Raw genomic sequence first — 18,644 nt, 5'->3', positions numbered from 1 at the left:
CTCCATCCCGGCCTGCTCCCATTCTGAGCTCTTGGCTGGGAGGAAGAAGGGACCCCGGGACCATTCTGGCCCTTTGTTAACAAGACACTTTGAAGCTGCATCAGAAAAAAGGATCAGATCCCCACCCACATACCTGGACACCCCCACAAACCCAGATTTCTTGGGTGCCTTATGTGCAGATGGTAGAGGCAAGTATTCAGGCGCAAGCATGTTCTGATGCTCAGAAGCATGTTTGCATGTGGGCTGTTGGGCAAGCACATGAACACGTCAGCTAGCATGTGCAGGTCGGTGCAAGTATGTTCTGGGTGGATTCCCATGTCACAGCCCAGGCGATCCTACACAAACTTATGTAATCCCACGCATAAATCGGACCCCAAGCGACCCAAGGGCAAGGCCATCCTCTCCCCCAGACACCCTTACTCATCGGCCCTTCCCTCGCAGCCTCACTTTTCCTTTCTGTGACTTGGGGACAAGGGCTGGTGGGGAGGCAAGCTGCCCCGGAGCCCAGGGACTTGACGAGTTATTAGCAACAATGAGCTAGCAGCTCGTTACCATAACGATGGTGCCGATGGTGCCGCTGCCTCGCCCCAGCTCAAACCCAGACTCCCCAGACGGCAGGAGGCCCGCTGAGCCAGCAGTCTTCAGACTGGGGCTGGGGGGGGGGGCAGGCGGGCAAAGAAGGCAGCAAGACACGATGCTCCGATGCTCGTACAGCGGAGGGCACACAGCTGGTCCTCCAACTCCCACTGAGACAACACGTTGACTCCACCAAGTGGGAATCAAATCAGACTCTGGGAAGGCTTCCTGACGGCGGAGACAGCAAGACCCTGGAAGGGGTCTGTAGGAGCCCCTCTAGGCAAAAGATTCGGCTGTCATTTGCCGCCTAGTCCCCTCACTCCAAGAAACCCTTCCACTGATCTTAGCAGATTAAGAGAAAAAAATTTAAAAAAAAAAAAAAAAACACCAAATAGAAGGCCCCTTCTCTGAATTCCAGTCTTCCCATCTGGCAAATGGGGACAATTATCTTAGCGTTTACCCTAGGTTTCTGGAAAGTGTGATTCGAAAGGGTTTAAGGGTAACTACAGACCCTCCCCAAACCAGAAAAGCCCCAGAAGTTTCTCTACCCAACAGGAACCCATGAGATAAGGACTGTCAGGCCAGCTAGAGGCGGAATGTATCAGACACTGGGTGGGATGAAGGAAGATGGAGCCCGGCCAGCTCGAGCCCCAACATCAGCTGGAGAGAGATGATGTGAGGTGCCAGGCGGCAGCTGAAAGCAGGCACCGCCACGGAGAGTCTGTGAGTCTGGTCTTCAGCGGATCCGGCCCCTCACACGCAGGAATCCGGACAAGCCCGTGGCCTACTCCACGGTGGGCATGGCCGTGAAGCCCACCCCCAACCCTTGGCCCTCTCTTTTATAAAGGGTCCCAGGCTAAAGGGTCTACAGCCTCGGGCTTATTGGGTCTTTGATTCTTCTCCTCAAACCCCCTCTGCTCGGCTCTGACGGGCATAGACTGGGGCGGGCGGGGGGTCCAGGAATGGAAAGCAACATGCAGGGTTGGAAAGTTTCCGGGCTGAGACTTGCCAGGAACAGGCAAGTTTGCTGTGTGACCTTGGGCAAGTCCGCGCCCTTCTCTGGGCTTCAGTGCCCTCACTTTAGAATCAAGAGGTTAGAGCAAGTCAGTCCCAAGGTTCCTCTCCTGGCCGTTGTTCCACAGCTCCATGCAAGCGCACCCCTTGGACGGGAGCCCCCTGGCATAAAATGCAGTGGGCACCACGTGCAGGATCAGTGGGGGCATTGAGGGTGGGGGCTGCAGGGCTTGCCTCTGAGGCTGTTCATCCTATGCTCATGTTCCTTTTAGAAACACCTGCCACCCTAGCCCTCCCGGCTCCCTTTTTAGACCCTGATTCACTGCCAACTCACGAAGCCTCTCCCTTCCCTCCCTCCTCTCTTCTCCCCCAATCTCTCTTTTAGGCCTTGGCAGCTGGGTGCAGAAGTAGCCCCGGCACTCAGGGAACGCTGGGTGGGGGGAGACACAGCGGCCCAGGGTCAGAGAGAAGACGCCAGGGAGCGCCACTCTTTCGCCTTGGCCCAGCCCAACTCTGCGAGTCACCCCAAGACCTGGGTTGGAGTCCTTCTGCCCTGCTGGTTAGCAGGGGGCAATCCGGAGAACTGACATTCACCTCTGAAGCCTCAACACCCTCATCTGTCAACCGGCATCATACTAAGCCAAACTACGTGAAATTGCTGCTCTTGTAGGCAAAAAACAAAAACAGCTGAATCCTGGCCCTTTCAGAGCCTTAACCGGGCCTGCCTGCTTCCTGAGGCTGTTGGGGGGATAAGAGGAAGGAGGTGAGGGAGGGTTAGTTTTTCAAAAGCCCTGCACTGATACAAAGGCACTGTTTTCTTACTATTCTTACTTCAAAAGCTTTAGCACAGACCCACCTGGAGCCAAGGGCCTGAACAAATGACCCAGAACTTGGAAATTTAGGACTTGGAAGTCTGGGAGACAGCCACCTGCTCTGATGACTAACAACAGGACAGCAGCTTCCACCTGGCCTCCTCAGCTCCTGGCACTAAGGGGCCCTTGGTGAGCGTCACGGGGGTGACACAAGTTCCTAGGCCCCAAGATGCTTAGCAGCACACACACAGTTCCACGCCCCGGGCCGACCACCGGGGCCCCACAGGCAGCAAGGACCCAGGCGTCATCGTGGGGGGTGGCCCCTGGGGAGGTGAAGGTGAGCCTCAAGGTGGGGAGCGCAGCGCAGCCCTTGCCTGAGTCAGGGGCCGGAGTCGCAGGCGGGGAGGGATGACCCGACCTGGGCCAAGCCTCATCTCCCAGCGCCAGGCCTCCCAGCGTCCCCGGCCCGGGGAAGGAGGGACAAAGCCCGGGTGCTGCGACTCAGAGTGAGCCCCGCTCACATACACCTGACACACACACACACACACACGCACACACACACGCACAGGCCGCGGATGCCCGGACCCACTCACGGAGGCACAGGCTCAGGGCACACACCCTGCTCGCAGGGACAGACACAGGCACGCGAGGCGGCCGCGCACACGCTCCTCGCACACGGCCGCGGACACAGCCACACACTCCACGCTCGCGCCGCGCACCCGCACCCGCACCCGCACCCGCGCCCGCGCCCGCGCCCGCGCCCACGGCCGCAGACCCACGCGGGGACACTCGCACACTCACCGCGGGCCCCGTGACACGCTCGCACGCTCGCACACCTGCAGGCAAACTTCTCTCCGGGGCTCCCCGACACCTCCGCTGCCCCCGCGGCCCGGCGCCCCCTCCGCGGCCCGAGCCCCGCCCCCCCGCCGGCCCGCAGCCCCCTCGGCCCCGCGCGGCCCTCCCGCCGCCCCCCTGCTCGGGGTCCGGCCGCGGCCGCCTGCAGGGGCGGGGGGGGCGGCCCAGGGCTCCCTCCCTCCCCTCCCCCTCCCCCCCCTCCCCGTCCCTCCCCCGTCCCCCCTCCCCTCCCCCTCCCCCCGCCCCGGGCCGGGAGCCGAGGCCGCGGGCGCCCGGGGCGTGGGCGGCGCCGGGGCCGCAGCCAGGCCGAGGCTGGGGGGCGCTGCCGAGGGCGCGGCCCCGGCCCCCCGCGCTTACCTGGCCGGGCTGGGGCTCCGGCCGGGGGCCATGGTGCGGGCGGCGGGGGGCGGCACTGCGGAGCCCCCGGCGGAGGGGCCGCGCCGGCTGCGGAGCCCCGAGCGAGCGCCGGGCGGCTGCGGGCGCGGGAGCGGGAGCGGGAGGCGGCCAAGCCACGGAGGCTGGATTTCCCGGGGACCGGGACGGGGAGGCGGGGGGATCCCGCCCGCGCGCTCCGCCCCCGCCCCCGCCCCCGCCCCCGCGCGCCTGCCGGGCCCCAGGCGGCCGCGCTCCTGCCCCCGCAGCGGCCCGGGCTCCCCGCCAGCCCCTCCCCCCGGGACCACCCGCGCCGCGGGCCCGGGCAGCCACCGCGTCGCCACCACGCGCAGCCGGGGACACGGTCGGGCAGCCCCGGGCACAGGTCTCGCGCCCCCCCAGGGCAGGTCACAGCCTGGGTGTCACCCGGGAGCCCCCCCGCATTCCCTCGGGAGGTTCCTCGGGTCCCCCCCGCATCCCCCCATCCCCTCGGGCGGCTCCTCGGGGGCCCCCCCCGTATCCCCCCCCCGCATCCCCTCGGGAGGCCCCTCGGCCCCCCCCGTATCCCCCCATCCCCTCGGGCGGCTCCTCGGGCCCCCCCGTAACCCCCCCCCCGCATCCCCTCGGGAGGCTCCTCGGGTCCCCCCGTATCCCCCCATCCCCTCGGGCGGCTCCTCGGGCCCCCCCCCGTATCCCCCCCCGCATCCCCTCGGGAGGCTCCTCAGGTCCGCCCCCTGCATCCCCCCGCATCCCCCCCATCCCCTCGGGAGGCTCCTCGGGTCCCCCGTATCCCCCCCTGCATCCCCTCGGGAGGCTCTTGGGGTCCCGGCGGGCCGCCCCCCAGCCGCGGCCAGGGAGGGGCGCTGTGCCCGGGGGCCCCCCAGCCTGACACCGGCGCGGCCCAGGCCACCTGCCGGCCGGCTGCCCCCCAGCCCCTGTGCCCGCCCACCTCGGGGCCCTGGGCCGTGCGGGGCGCTGCGGGGAGGGCAGGGGACAGTCCAGCCCGGAGGCGGAGAGCTGACTGCAGCACTTCCTGGCTGGAGTCGGTCCCGGCGCCTGGGAGACGCTGGGGGGCTGGGGGGGGTGCTGGGGAAGCCGCAGGGGGAGGGGCTGGAAAGCGGGGGAGGGGCTGGTCCTGGGTTGGGATTCCGCGGGGTGCGGTGGGCGCCGGGAAGAGGGGGCCTGTGCTGCTTGGAGCCCCCCTCCGCCCTGCCTGCCTCCGCCGGTTCTGGTCCCCAGCCAGGGCTCGGGAGCCTCGGAGACCAGCTGTCCTAGCTGTCCTCCTCTTCAGGGACACACGTTCAAGTCATTGTGACTCCACATTCACTCAACTACCCCCTTTGCCCGGTCCCCCTCTGGGGTTGCCGGCTCTCTTCCTTGTATAAAGGGAGAAACTGAGGCGGGTAAAGTAGGAGTCACAGGCCCCAAAAAAGTTAAAACGGAATAAGCCCTTTCCCCTTGCTGCAGAGAACTGTTTAAAGATCCCACATGACACAAATGACAAAAAGGAGTGTGGAAAGCCCTTGCCCAAGGAAATCTAGACTCTGGAGTGGGGGCCCGGCAGGACGGTTACCTTGCCCTGCGGCCCACGAGAGCCTTTCCATCAGGAATTTTCAATCTAAGCTAAGGTTGCAGCTCATTTCCAGCCCAGGGACCAGGCAAAACCAGATACAACAGAAAAGAAAGTGGAAAGTTGGTCCCAGGAACCCACCTTAGAACTGAAAGAACCACTTTGCTTTCCGTGGAGGATAAGACCAGCCATCACGTAGGACACCCGGGGCACCACCGTGGTTTCTGAGTCCTAAGATGAACGTTTTGTTAGCTATTCTGAAATTGGAACGTGTCCTGCAACCGATAGGGACCTTCAATACGGTTTTCTGCTTTTCTCTGAAGGCTGTTATCCAAGGGTTGACGTGTTTTAGAATTGAGAACATGATGTAGTTTTCATCTGTTAATTCAACAACCATTTACTGATTAAGATTAATCAGACAGGCTCACCCTGGGCAGTGTGCTTTCACAGCCGTCCGGTGATGTGTAAGGGAGACAGAGATGTAAACCAATAATTACTTCCAGGACCAGCTTCGAACGAGTGTGAGCTGTGCAGTCACACAGAGCCCCACACTTAAAAAGGCCCCACTCTCGGTTTAATGCTCTCCTGTCACCGTCTCGAAATGCTTAATGATTTCTTAACAAGGGGCCCTGCACTTCACAAATTATGATTGCTATGTTAGGAATTCTATGCCTCCACAGAGATGGGCACAAGATACTCTGAGTCTAGAGGCAACAGTGAGCCCTGCCTCAGTGAAGAGGGGCAGGCAGAGAAGTAAGGAAACGTAAAGGAGACACTGGAGACTTCCAAGCCGGGAGAGAGAATTAGGGCCGAGAACCCTACACATGCAGGTACCAGAACTCCTCAAGTGGTCATTCTAGCAATATGATGGGCTGGTGCTTATTGATCCTTCCACTGAAAACGTGGTAAGTGTTAAACAATGATAGATAAAAAATTGTTTTAATTTTCTTAAATGCATCAATGACCTGGCAAGAAAATAAACACCTGAGCCAAAATCTAAGCGAAGGCATAATCAGAGAAGTATGCAGAACACTGAAGCCGACCCTTAGTCTTGGGGGTTGAGATCCATTGATTGTAAAAATGGCACTAGTTCACCCCTCCCTGAATCCGGGTCTTTTGCCATAAGACTTTGGAACTCCCTGCACCAAGAGATAGTCTGTTTTCCCACACCTTCAACCAGTCTGACTTGTGACTTGCTATGACCGACAGAACGGGGAGGAAGTCCTAGTGGACCAGTTCTAAGCCTAAGCTTCAGCGTTTGCATACTTTTACTCTTTCTCTTGAATTCTTGCCTCTGCTAGGAGTATAAGCCTAGAATAATCTGCTTGAGACAAGAGACAAGGTGCAAGAGAGCCAGGCTTTCCAAGCCAAGACCATCGGAGCAATCATCTCGTGGTCGGGTATAGCCAGCTGACCCCCAAACACAAGAGGGCCCAGCCAGGAGCAAGAGGGGTAGATACCTGACTGACATCTAAGTGAGATAAGCTGAATGAGAAGAACCGTTCCATGGATTTGATGGCTCTTGCATTATTAATTTAAGCCACTAAATCTTTTAATGCTATGTTATGCCATAATATTGTGGCAATAAATAACTGATATAAGGGTACTTGTTAACAGATGAAATTGAACTTCAGTTCTCATGATCTCTCAGGGCATATGGGAAAGAAGATGAAGCACAGGGTGTGCCCAAGTTGGGCAAAGAATCCCAAAGAGCGCGCATTTACTTAGAATCCCAAAGAGCGCGCTCCCAAAGAGCTCCTTCTACTCTAAGGTACAGGTGAACTAGAAAAAACTTGCCCCAACCTACACCCAGGAAATTGCAAGAAAATTACTATTGGGTTTTGTTGGTTTTTTTTTTTTTTAAGATTTTATTTGTTTGTTTGTTCATTTATTTATGAGAGAGAGCAGGGGAAGGGGCAGAGGGAGAGAGAGAATCTTAAGTAGACTCCCCACAGCAGGGAGCCCGATGCAGGGCTCTATCTCATGACCCTGAAATCATGACCTTAGATGAAATAAAGAGTCCTACATTTAAGCCACTGAACCACCCAGGTGCCCCAGAAAACTACTGTTTTCCTGAATGTAGGAAAGAAGGATCACCTCCTAAGATTCCAAACCTACAACTTAGACTTCACACCATAGGCGATCAGATCTAGGAGATCCGAAAGACCTCAAACCAAGAATTTAGTATAAAATGGTCCCAAACTGCTAGTGCCCCCAGTGCCTTGTAGAAGCCAATATAAATCCCAGGCTTCAAGTAAATTACACAGATAAAGTTCCAAAGGAAATGAGCTAACACAATCAAATATCACCAAACACACAAGGAAACATGGCATCAAGAACAAGAACCAGCTAAAACAACAAATAGCAGAAAGACATCTGCAAATAACTCAAAACTGTGAGACACAGAATATAAAATAATTATGTTTAATATATTTAGAGAAATAAAATAAAACTGTTGCCTTTGACATATTTTCCTTTTCTTATTGCTCTGGCCAGGTCCTAAAGGACAATGTCAGAAAGAAGGGGGTGATGGTGAGTATGTTTGTCTTATTTGTAATTTTAATGCTCTGACATTTCTTCTCTAGGATGGTATTTATTCTAGTTTTTGGAGACCTCTCTTGATCAAGTAAAGGAAGTTCAATTTTGGTTCTAATTTACTAAAATTTTAACTAAATGTACATTGAATTTTATCAAGAGCTTTTTCTGCATCTTTTAAGGGACCATATATATGATTTTTCTCCTGTAATCTGTTGTGATCAATTACATTTAGAGATTTTCCTGATATTTAAATTTGCTTTCTTGAAGTAAAATCAACTTAGTCAAGGAACTTTATGATTTATTGTACACATATCATATAGATTGTTGCATCTATATTAATGAATAAAACAAGCCTGATGTTTTCACTTTTTGTTATTAGAATTTGATATTTAAATGATTCTACTTTTATAGAATGAGTTGGGAGAGTACTATCTTATTTTTTTTTCCTCTGAAAAATGTTTATTTAAGGTTGGAAGGATCTGATATTTCTAAGTTTGGTGAAACACATTGGTAAAACCATCTGCAACTGATGTTTACAGAAGTTTTTTTTGTTTTGTTTCACTATTGCTTGTTTCTTTAACAGGACTATTTAAAGGACTATTTCAGGTGTTCCATTTCTTTGTGAGTCAGTTCTAATAAGTTATAGTTCTCTAATACTATGTCTATTTTGTCTACGTTTTCAAATGTGTTTCCATAAAGTTGTTGACAAAATTCTCTCATTATCATCTGAATCTCTGCTTCCCCTGTAATCGTGCCCACCTTGTAATATTTATGTGTCTTCTCCATTTTTGTGATTCCCACTGACAGAGATTCATCCATATTTTAATAGTTGTAAAGAGTCAGTTTGTTGGTTTTGCTGATCTTCTCTACTATAGCTTTTCTAATTGCTTGATTTCTGCTCTTATTTTTATCACCTACTTTCTTTTACTTTCTTTGGGTTTACTCATTCTTCAACTTACCACTTAAATTGGAAACTTAGATTCTTAATTTTCAGCTTTTCTTCCTTTTTTTTTTTAATTTTTATTTATTATTTATGATAGTCACACAGAGAGAGAGAGAGAGAGGCAGAGACACAGGCAGAGGGAGAAGCAGGCTCCATGCACCGGGAGCCCGACGTGGGATTCGATCCCGGGTTTCCAAGATCACGCCCTGGGCCAAAGGCAGGCGCCAAACCGCTGCGCCACCCAGGGATCCCGCTTTTCTTCCTTTTTAATGTAAATATGTAATGCTATAAATTACCCTTGAAGAACTATTTTCACTATATCTCACATGTTTTATTATCATTCAGTTCTGAGTACTTTATTTTTTTTTTTGAAAAAAAATTTTTTTTTATGATAGTCACAGAGGGAGAGAGAGGCGCAGAGACACAGGCAGAGGGAGAAGCAGGCTCCATGCACCGAGAGCCCGACATGGGATTCGATCCCGGGTCTCCAGGATCGCGCCCTGGGCCAAAGGCAGGAGCCAAACCGCTGCACCACCCAGGGATCCCAGTTCTGAGTACTTTAAAATGTCCATTATGATTTCTTCTTTGACACATGAGTTATTTGAAAGTGTTTTTCACTTACAAATAGTATTTAGTGTATATTTTTGTTACTAACTTCTAATTTAATTGCACTGTGATCAAAGAACCTTGCCTGTATGATGATTATTCTTTGAAATTTATTGAAACTTGCTCTGTGACTAGTATATAATCAGTGTTTGTAAATATAACACATGTACTTGTGGTTATCAGTCTTTAACGTGGCCCTCAATTATTCTCATCTCGAGGCATTAATGGTCTTGGGTAGTCCCCTCCCACATTGAATAATAAGGCTGATATGGACAAGCAATAGGATGTTGCAGAAATGATAGCATGTGGCTTCTGAGGCTAAGCCATAAAACACCTTGCAGCTTCCACTTTGCTGTCTGAAGTTGCTCACCCTAAGGGAAACCAGCTGCCATGTCATGAAGATATTCCAGTAGACCTGTGAAAAGACCTACATGAGGAGGGACTGAGGCTTCTTTCCAACCATTAGCACCAACTTACTAATAATGTGGATAAATCAGTTTGAGAGCAGATATTCGGGGATCCCTGGGTGGCGCAGCGGTTTAGCGCCTGCCTTTGGCCCAGGGCGCGATCCTGGAGACCCGGGATCGAATCCCACGTCGGGCTCCCAGTGCATGGAGCCTGCTTCTCCCTCTGCCTATGTCTCTGCCTCTCTCTCTCTCTCACTGTGTGCCTATCATAAATAAAATTAAAAATTAAAAAAAAAAGAAAGCAGATATTCTTGCTTCAGTCAAGCCATCAGATAATTGTAATCACTAACAACATCTCTGTGAATCTCATGAGAAATATTGACCTAAAACCATCCAGTCAATCTCTCCTGAATTCCTGACCCATAGACGTTGAGATGTTTTTTAAATGCCTTTTTTTTTTAACACTACTGAGTTCATGCAACAATAGATAATTAAGACAGTTCTGGAGAATGTTTTGTACTCTCTAATTGTAGGAAGCAGAATTATGTATACGTCAAGCCTCTGCTGTTCAATTTTGTTGTTCACGTCTTCAACATCATTTGTGGATTTGTATCTGCTTGACTTATCAGTGATTTAAGGAAAGGTATTGCAGTCTCCCACTATGGTGGTGGATTTGTTTTTTTCATATCTATTGTAGCCCAATAAAATTTTCTTTAAGTATTTTAAGACACTTCATCAGGCACATGCATGTTAGGATTAAAGAGGGAAAATAAAACCAACATTATTTTCAGATGATATATTGCTTACTTGGAAAATACAAAAGAATCTAAAAAATTGTTAGATGAAATTGTATTTAGGGCAGCCCAGGTGGCTCAGCGGTTTAGCGCTGCCTTCGGCCCAGGGCATGATCCTGGAGACCCGAGATTGAGTCCCACATCGAGGGATCCCTGGGTGGCGCAGCGGTTTGGCGCCTGCCTTTGGCCCAGGGCGCGATCCTGGAGACCCAGGATCGAATCCCACGTCAGGCTCCCAGTGCATGGAGCCTGCTTCTCCCTCTGCCTGTGTCTCTGCCTCTCTCTCTCTCTCTCTCTCTCTCTCTGTGTGACTATCATAAATAAATTTAAAAAAAAAAAAAATTGAGTCCCACATCGGGCTCCCTGCATGGAGCCTGCTTCTCCCTCTGCTTGTGTCTCTGCCCCTCTCTGTCTGTCTGTCTCTTTCTCTCTGTGTGTCTCTCATGAATAAATATATAAAATTTTAAAAAAAGAAACTCTATTTAGCAAGGTGCCTGAATAGAAGATCAATATACAAAAGTCATTTGCATGTTTTTACATTAGCACATTAGCAAAACATGTCATTTGCAAATGTACATCATTTACAATATCTACAATGATGTTATATATTTAGAAATAAATCTAAGATACAGAAAAGTATAGATAGTTACTGAAAGTCATTTTAAAAGACCTAATCAATGGAAAGATAATTCACATTCATGAATTTAAAAATTATAACTTTATAATGATATTGATTCTTTTCATATTGATCCTCAGATTCAATGCAATTTCAATAAAAAAACCATGTAATTTGATAAGCTGGTTCTAAAATCAATATGGAAAAGTAAACAATCAAGAATGATTAAGGCATAGTTTTTAAACTTTTTACCATGATAAATTTCAAACACACACACGTACACACACAAAAAATGTAGAAGAGAGAATAATATAATTATCATTATTTATAATAATTCAATTATTAGAAATTCCAGGCCAATCTTGTTTAATACATAGCTTTCACTCCCCTCTCTCTTTGTATTATTCTGAAGCAAGTCCCAGACATAATATCTTGTTAATAAACATTTTAGTATGTATCTCTAAAATACAAGCATTTTTGTTAAATATAAATACAATGTAATAATCACATCTAAAAATTTAACAATAATCCCTCGATATCATCAAATATCATCAAAAATCTATTAAAATATGCAGTCAAATTTCTGATTTTTCTCATATATTGTAATTGAGTGATGTCACTTAAGTCTTTTTAATATATAGATTCCCTCTCTCCACTTTTTTTTTCAGCAAATGTATTTGTGGCAGAAAGAAATTTGTCTTGAGAATTTCCTATAGTTTGTGGGTTCTGCTTACAAAATTGTTTATCACATTTCTCTATCCCTCCTTTTTTTTTATTAATTGGCAAGTAGATCTAGAGGTCTGATCAGATGCAACTTCAATTTGAGGGCAAATTATATAGTGTTGTATGTTTCCATCAGCAGATATATTGTGTCTGGTAATCTTTCCTTTCATGATGGCTCTCTCTTATGCATTAAAGGTTGCAAAATGGTGGCATGCCAATTATTTAATTCCCTCCTCAATTATTAGCTGGAACACTTCTATGAAGAGAAACTTCTCAATTATTTTATTACTCTAATGTATAGTTCATATAGGAAAAGCAAGAAAACGCTTGATTTGTTTCCTTTAGTTTTAAGGTTGAAAAGCAATGAGTTGGTTAAAAATGAACCTTGACCTTAAAAAAATATGAAAAAGAAAAAAACAAAAAACCTGACTACAAAAAAAAAAAAACATTTCAAAAGGGATTGCATACCTAAATATGAATGGTAAAATATTAAAGCTTCTGGGTGAAGATATAGGCGAATATCTTTATGACTTTGGAGTGGGCAAATCTTTCTTAAGCAGAATGCAAAAGATAATAACCATATAATAAAATATTGACAGAAGGATTCTGGGAAGATGACAGAGTAGGAAGCACCAAAAACCTATCTCCTCAACCAGGTAACAATTGCATTGGTGAATCTGTCTGATGTAACAATTTTTGGAACTCTGCAGTTTATTGAAAGGCTTGCAACTTCCAGGAAAAATGTAGACAGTAAATTGCTATCAATTTCAGCAATTTTAGCCCAGTGGCATGTGCCTATCTCCTACCTCCAGTGACCTGATGGGCAGCCGTGCATATGTTCTTGAAGCAGCCTGAAGGCGCCAGGGTGCCAAAAGGACCCTTTCCTCCAAATATCAGCAATCTGTGCTCTGACCACTGAAAGTTCCTTCTAATAACAGGGTGTAGACAAAGGGGAGGTAGCCATTGTTGTCGGACCTTCCCCCATTGTTGCAAGACATGTACTCCCATACCCGGGTGCAAGTGACTTCTAGGGATTTTAAGGGGCCTTTCTCCCCTTCATTTTCCTCTTTTCCCTCTTTGGGAACCAGACATTAAAGTCTAAGATGTTCAAAAGCAACTACATATACAGGAGAAACTAGATAGTCACTGTGCATGTTCCAAAAAAGACACAGGCTCAGAAAATGGCTGAGAAGACCTTAAGTTTACTCCCCAGGTCGATCCTTGATACAGAAACAGCTTATAAGGATTTATTTTTTAAAAAGTGGGGGAGCGTGTGCCTGGGTGGCTCAGTCTGTTGGGCATCTGACTTGATTTTGGCTCAGGTATGATCTCAGGGCAGTGAGACTGAGCCCTGCTGGGGACTGTGCTCAGCATGGAGTCCGCTTAAGATTCTCTCCCTGTTCCTCTCCCCTTCACCCCCTCCTCCTCCCCATTTGCACTCTTGAAAGAAAAAAAGGAAGGAAGAGAGAGAGGAAGGAAGAAAGGAAAGGAAGGAAGAAGGAAAGGAAAGGAAAGGAAAGGAAAGGAAAGGAAAGGAAAGGAAAGGAAAGGAAAGGAAAGGAAAGGAAAGGAAGGAAAGGAAAGGAAGAAAAAAGAAGAAAGAAAGAAGGAAAGAAAGAAAGAAGGAGCAAACTCTAGGGTTAGGGGAAAACTCTGATTTCCAGAGTTACCACATTATTAGACACAAACGTCAAGTTTTCAGCAATATATCACAAAGCATACAAAGAAACAGAAAAGTATGATCCATTCAAAGAAAAATTATAAGTAAAAAAAAATTATAAGTCAACAGAAACTCCCTGAATATGATCTAATGGTAGATCTACTGGACAAAGACTTTTTTTTTAAGATTTTATTTATTTATTCATGAGAAACACGGAGAGAGAGAGAGAGGCAGAGTCACAGGCAGAGGGAGAAGCAGGCTCCATGCAGGGAGCCCGATGTGGGACTCAATCCCAGGACCCCGGGGGCGCGCCCTGGCCTGAAGGCAGATGCTCACCCCCTGAGCTCCCCAGGCACCCCTAAACAAAGACTTTATTTTTTTTAAGATTTATTTATTTGTTTATGATAGACATAGAGAGAGAGAGAGAGAGGCAGAGACACAGGAGGAGGTAGAAGCAGGCTCCATGCCGGGAACCTGATGCGGGACTCCATCCCAGGACTCCAGGATCATGCCCTGGGCCAAAGGCAGGCGCCAAACTGCTGAGCCACCCAGGGATCCCCTAAACAAAGATTTTAAAACAACAGTTTTAAAGATGCTCAAAAAACTAAAGAGAGATGTGGAGAAAGCGAAGAAAATGATATATGAACAAAATGGAAATGTCAATAGAGAGAAAACCTAAAAAGATAATCTGGAGATAAAAAATACACTAACTGAAATGAAAATTTCACTAGAGTCAATCAAATACATATTTGAGCAAGCAGAAGAAATAAGAGTGAGCTTGGAAGTAAGACATGGAAGGGATTGAGGCTGAGGGAACAGAAAGGGAAAAGATGGAAAAAAAACGAACAGAGCCTGAGGGACCTGTGGGATGCTATCAAAGGAACCAACATATATATTGGGGCGGGGGGAGTCCAGAAGGAGAGAAAGAAGAGAAAGTCATTTGAAATATTAAAAATATTGGAATAAATATTGGCTGAAAACTCCCCAAATCTGGTAAAAGACACACATATAAATATCTGAGAGGTTCAACCAATCTACAATGAGCTCAAAGAGGCCCATACTGAGACACGTTATAGTCACACTGCCCGTAGACAAAGACTAAAAATTGTGAAGGCACAAGAGAGAGGTGACCTGTCACATTACAATGGGTCCTCAATAAACTCCTAAGCAAATTTCTTCTTTTTAAAAAAAAAAAAAAAGTCTTATTTATTTATTCATGAGAGACACAGAAAGAAGCAGAGACACAGGCAGAGGGAGAAGCAGGCTCCATGCAGGGAGCCCGACACGGGACTCGATCCCAGGACCCCGGGATCATGCCCTGAGCCGAAGGCAGGTGCTCAACCATTGAGCCACCCACGCGTCCCCTAAGCAAATTTATTATCAGAAACTCTAGAGACCAGAATAGAGTGGTCAATATATCAGAAGTGTTAAAAGAAAAAAAAAAAACCTGTCAATAAAAAAATCTTATATTTGGCAAAACTATCTTTAAAAAGTGAGGAGGTGAGGGCGTCCGGGTAGCTCAGCTGGTTAAGTGTCCGACTCTTGGTTTGGGCTCAGGTCACGATCTCAGGGTCATGAGATTAAGCCCCACTTCGGGCTCTGCGCTCAAGCACAAACTCTGCTTGTCCCTGGCCCTCACCCTGTGCTCACTCTCTCTTTCTCTTTCTCCCTCTCTCTCTCTCAAATAAATAAAAGATTTTTTTTAAATAAATAAAATAAAAGTGAAGAGGAAATTACAACAGTCCCAGATAAACAAAAGCTGAGGAAGTTTGTCACCATTAGACCTTCTCTGAAAAAACAAACAAACAAACAAACAAAAAAACATGCTCAAGGGAGTCCTGCAGGTTGAAATGAAAGGAACTCAAAGCTGGTATTATTGTAACAACGGTTTGTAACTGCATTTTTTGTTTTTTTTCTACATGATTTCAGAAACCAATACATTTAAAGAAAAAAAGTATTAGTGTAAAAGCTAGTATTACTAGAACTTTAGTTTGTGACTTCAAATCTTGTTTTCCATGTAATTTAGGAGACTAATGCATTTAAAATAATTATTAGTTCCTGTTTGGGGATACACCATATGTAAAGATATAATTCTGTGATATCAACAACCTAAATCAGCGGTGACAGAGCTTTTTGTATATCATTAAAGTTAAGTTGGTATAAATTCAAATTCAAATTAGAGTGCTGTACCTTTAAATTTGTAAATGAAATCCCCAATAATAACCGCAAAGAAAAGAGCTCTAAAATATACACAACAGGAAATGAGAAAAGAATGGCAAGCATTTCTTTTTTTTTTTTTTTTAAATTATTTACTTATTTATGAGAGACACAGAAGGAGAGAGAGGCAGAGGGAGAAGCAGGCTCCATGCAGGGAGCCCGATGCGGGACTCGATCCCAGGACTCCAGGACCACACCCTGGGCTGAAGGCGGCACTAAACCACTGAGCCACCAGGGCTTCAATGGCAAGCATTTCACTACAAAAAGCAACTAAACACAAGAGAGGACAGTCGGTGTAAGAGCAGGAGGGGCCGTGCTAATATCAAAAACATTAAATCAAAAAACATTACAAGAGACAAAGAAAGATATTATGCTAAGTGAATAAGCCCGTCATAGGAAGACAAATACTGTTATTGTCCCATAAGTGTCAGTGTCTGATTCCATTTACATGAAGTACTAACAGGAGTCAAAATCAGAGAGACAGAAAGTAGAAAGGTGATCACCAGTGACTGAGGGGAGAAAAGAATGGGGAGTAGTTGTTTAATGGGTATGAGATCTCAGTTTTGCAAGGGGGAAAGAGTCCTGGAAACGGATGGTAGTGATGGTTGCACCACAGTATGAATGTACTTAATGCCACTGACTGTGACCTTAAAAATGGTGGAGATGGCACATTTGACGTGATGTGTATTTTACCATAACTTTCAAACATTGAAGAAAAAAATACAAATTGAATTTTGTTAAAATTAACTTTATGCTCATTAAAAGATCGTTAAAGAGTGAGCACAGATCGTTAAACTGGGGAAAGATATTTGTAAGATATTTGTAAGATATTTGTAAGATATTTGTAATCTAATAAAAAAAACTCAAATACAGAATATATGGAGAATCTCTACAAATCAATAGGAAACAAAAAACAAACAAACAAAAAATAAATAAATAAAAAAGGAAACAACAACAACAAAAAACAACAAGCCCAAATTTTAATGGGGGGGGGGGGGGGGACTCGAGTGGGCATTTCTGCAAAGAGGATCTTTCGCTAGCCAAAAACTTCAACTGGATACCGCCGTACACTCAACAGGATGGCTATATTTTAACAAGAACGAGACCAAGTGTTGGTGAAATGTGGGCCAACCGGAACCTGATGCCTTACTGGTAAGAGTGAAATGTTACAACCATTTTGGAAAACCGTTTGACAGCATCTATCTACTAGAGATAGCTATACGGAGACCTTATAACCCAGCAATTCTACTCCTAGGCCTATCCTCCCCACCAACCGAGTGCGCCTAGCCATGTACGAGGATGTTCACAGCTATCTAATTCATAAGGGCCTAAAACTGGAAACACAAATGTCTGTCATCCATATGGGTACGAATATTCATTCCTTTAACAGATGAAAATCATTCAGCACCAAACAAACTATTACTATAAACTACAACATAGGAGAATTCATAGCCTTGCTTCTCGAGTGTGGTCCAGAGACGAGCAAGAGCAGCATCACCCGGGTGCTTGCTAAAAATGCAGCACCTGGGACGCCCAGGTGGCTCAGCGGTTGAGCACCTGCCTTCGGCCCAGGTTGTGATCCTGCAGTTCCAGGATCGAGTCCCGCATGGGGCTCCCCACAGGGGTCTGCTTCTCCCTCTGCCTCTTTCTCTGTGTCTCTCATGAATAAACAAAAATAAACTTTTTTAAAAATGCAGGACCTGAGGGCTCACAACAGTTCTACTGAATCAGAACTTGAAAACCACCAGTTGATGCATATGCACATTAAGAGTTGAGAACTTGGGACATTCGTGTGGCTCTGCGGTTGAGCGTCTGCCTTTGGCTCAGGTCGTGATCCTGGAGTCCGGGGATCGAGTCCCACATCAGGCTCCCTGCATGGAGCCTGCTTCTCCCTCTGCCTGTGTCTCTGCCTCTCTCTTTCTCTCTCTCTCTTTCTTTCTCTCATGAATAAATAAATAAAATCTTTTAAAAAAATGACTTGAGAACTTTATACCTTCTTTTGAGTGATAGTTACATAGACATATATAAATGTAAAATTTCATCAATTTACACATTTAAGGTTGTACATTTAGGTTGTACATATTAAGATCTATATATTTAAGATGTGTTTTACTGTGTCTTTTTTAACCCAATACAAAATTAAGATGATCAAATAAAAGTAATGGTTCACTAGCATATTCCAAAGGTAACCAGTGAAGGTTTTTTAGGATCATTACAAACTCATAGATTTAAATGTATTTTATATATTTTAATCCATTGAAGTTATTATTCTATTTATGTTTTATTTTTCTCATCTTTGAACAGGGTTCAGGTTGGCTACTAAGTCATTTGTAATCCCAGAAATATTTGTAATCTCCTCATTTTTTAATATTAGAAACTGTTTCAACTCATTTTGTACATTTTCTATCCAAATATGAAAAATAGTCATTTTTTCCAAGAATCCAGGGTCATTTTTTAATTAAATCATATTAAAAGCTCCAAACTGGGTACTAAGAGATCTAATTAATTACTTTAAAACACTTCTACAAAAGAGAATAAAGAGATGTGATTTGCTCTATAGATACCAAGACTTATTAAGAAGGTATAAAATCAAGACCAAGTCGTACTGGCTCAGAGAGACAAAATAATCAGTACGATAGACTAAGTTGTTTAAAACAGATTTATATATGGAACTTAGATGTATAACAGAGGTGGCATAGCAGGTAAGTGGAAAAATGAGGGGAACTGACGATCTATTGAGAAAAATAATTAATTGGATCCCTATTTTATATAATACAAAAGTCAACTCCAGTTGGGTTAAAGACTTAAATGTCAAATAAATTCAAATGCCGTAATAGAAACTGTATTAGTCAGGGTTCTCCAATGAAACAAAACCACAGAACATGAGAGACTCCTAACTCTGGGAAACGAACTAGGGGTGGTGGAATGGAGGTGGGCGGGG

General features: G+C 46.4%; 1 protein-coding gene and 1 long non-coding RNA gene across 6 annotated transcripts in view; one reads left to right on the top strand and one right to left on the bottom strand.

Annotated features, from left to right (window-relative positions):
• DLGAP3 (DLG associated protein 3) overlaps window positions 1-3,767 on the bottom strand; it is a 62,520-nt gene extending 58,753 nt beyond the window's left edge. Inside the window, exon 1 of one of the 2 annotated variants that reach the window (XM_072723899.1) lies at window positions 3,615-3,767. The gene's annotated coding sequence lies outside the window, so the exon portion shown is untranslated. Of the gene's footprint in view, window positions 1-3,203; window positions 3,341-3,614 lie in introns of those variants that run through there. The other variant, XM_072723901.1, reaches the window with a different exon arrangement.
• A 105-nt stretch (window positions 3,768-3,872) lies between these two features.
• Window positions 3,873-17,680, top strand: LOC112914699 (uncharacterized). Of its 4 annotated transcripts, XR_011994791.1 has the most exons (4): window positions 4,824-6,104; window positions 7,696-7,731; window positions 8,321-8,951; window positions 9,076-9,797. It is a non-coding gene; the product is annotated as an uncharacterized lncRNA (long non-coding RNA). The 4 variants fall into 4 exon arrangements; XR_011994790.1 differs by adding an exon at window positions 3,873-4,014 and having other exon boundaries at window positions 5,880-8,951; XR_003233921.2 differs by lacking the exons at window positions 8,321-8,951; window positions 9,076-9,797 and adding an exon at window positions 17,401-17,680.
• The last annotated feature ends 964 nt before the right edge of the window (window positions 17,681-18,644 follow it).

The sequence above is a fragment of the Vulpes vulpes genome, chromosome 10 (genome assembly GCF_048418805.1).
Source record: "Vulpes vulpes isolate BD-2025 chromosome 10, VulVul3, whole genome shotgun sequence".
Lineage (NCBI taxonomy): Eukaryota > Metazoa > Chordata > Mammalia > Carnivora > Canidae > Vulpes > Vulpes vulpes.
The sequence above is the reverse complement of the archived record's forward strand: the minus strand, read 5'-3'. Positions and strand labels throughout refer to the sequence as shown.